Below are 1,820 nucleotides of genomic sequence, written 5' to 3'. Positions count from 1 at the left end.
AAAGTCACATTGGCTAGTAAGTGCAGCATTGTTATTTAAATCCAGCCCAAAGCCTGTACTCTTGACTGCTACACCATACTTATCAAGAATCTGTTGTGGCTATTGTAGATGTATATCTCTTCACAGAAACATATTAACAATATGTTAATAGATGCACCTAACCCAAGCCATGGTGCTTTCAATCGCTTCATCTGCATGTGAAAGCTGGACAATGAATAAGGAAGACCATAGAAGATTTGATGCTTTTGAGCTGTGATGTTGGCAAAGAATACTGAAAGTACCACAGATTGCCAGAAGAAAGTACAAATCTGCCCTGGAAGAAGTGCAGCGGGAATGCTCCTTGGAAGCAAGAATGGCCAGATTTTGTCTCACTTACTTTGGTCATGCAGAAGGGATCATTCCCTGGAGAAGGATATCATGCTTGGTAAAGTGGAGGGTCAGCAAAAAAAGGGAAGGTCCTCAACAAGATGGATCGACACAATGGCTGCAACAATGGGCTCAGGTATGGCAAGGACTGTGAGGCTGGCACAGGACCGGGCAGTGTTTTGTTCTGTTGTACATGGGGTCACCATGAGTCGAAGCTGACTCCGTGGCACCTGACAACAACAAAAATAGATGAAGAAGACGCCACTCCTCCTTCCACTTCCTTCAAGTAAGGAGCCGGTGCCTCTACCACTTTTTTCATCCAGGCGGCAGCGGCTCGAGATACTTGGCTAGAAGAGAAACGCAGTAATCCGACTCACCCTCTACTGGTGTGGGGGGAGGGGAGAGCTGGATTAGGGGCCGGCACTGGCAGCGGCGCCACTCCTCCCGGAGGGCAATTTGCAGCTCCTGGAAAGGAGGCCAAGACCCGACCAGAAGTAGGGGGAGGGGAAGTCAGCGAGCTAAGTGGCAGAAGCGCCAGGGCAAGCTCCCCAGCCGCCCTATGGGTCGCGCAGGGAACGCCCATTGGCACTGAGGGCCCCGACGTCACCGCGACCCCCGCGAGGCAGTCTTTCTTTGCGCCCACTTGCCGCGCTTCGCCGCCTGAGGAGATGGAAGCCTGTCCTGCAGACGCCATCCTGTCGCGCGAGGAGGAGCTGGACGGGTGCTAGCCAGAGCCGCTCAGGAAGCTGCTGGCGGTCTTTCCCCTGCTGAGGCTAGTTGGAGAGGGCAGTAATGGCCCTGGTACCGACGCGTCACTACCCTCGATGCCGCCCTCAGCAGAGGAGGAGAACGATGACGAGTTGTACCAGCAGTGTTAGAGATTATCTCTTGGTACCTTTGGGAATAGGCGGCTGGAGCCAAGGACCTGAAGCCAATGGGCAGGTCTGGGGCCGCCACCAGGAAGGCATTAGAGACCCTCCTGCGGCTCGGGGAGAGTGTGCAGTGCAACCATGAGACAGCCTTCCAAGGCATGCTTCGGAAACTGGACATCAAAAACCAAGATGATGTCAAATCTTTATCTCGTGTGATGATCCATGTTTTCAGTGATGGAATAACAAACTAGGGCAGAAGTGTGACTCTTACATCTTTTGGTGCCTTTGTGGCCAAACACTTGAACAAAACGGGACTGGTTAGTCAAACAACGAGACTGGGATGGGTTTGTGGAGCTCTTCCGTGTAGAGGACCTAGAAGTCGGCATAAGAAATGTGCTGCTGGCTTTTGCAAGTGTTGCTGGACTCGGAGCTTGTTTGGCATATCTAATTACATAGCCTTGTAAGTGCAATAATTGACTTAACCAACTCCAGCCACCAGAATAACACACTTCTGCTGTGAAATTCAATGTATTTATGAAGTTGGACATCAAGCTGCCCAGGCTGTGATCTCCAAGAGTCCTA

General features: G+C 51.5%; 1 pseudogene; it reads left to right on the top strand.

Annotated features, from left to right (window-relative positions):
• Positions 1 to 615: 615 nt before the first annotated feature.
• LOC103201703 lies at positions 616 to 1,694 on the top strand (annotated as a pseudogene).
• The last annotated feature ends 126 nt before the right edge of the window (positions 1,695 to 1,820 follow it).

This window comes from Orycteropus afer, unplaced genomic scaffold (genome assembly GCF_000298275.1).
Source record: "Orycteropus afer afer isolate SDZICR_OR568_19922 unplaced genomic scaffold, OryAfe1.0 scaffold00160, whole genome shotgun sequence".
Lineage (NCBI taxonomy): Eukaryota > Metazoa > Chordata > Mammalia > Tubulidentata > Orycteropodidae > Orycteropus > Orycteropus afer.
The sequence above is the reverse complement of the archived record's forward strand: the minus strand, read 5'-3'. Positions and strand labels throughout refer to the sequence as shown.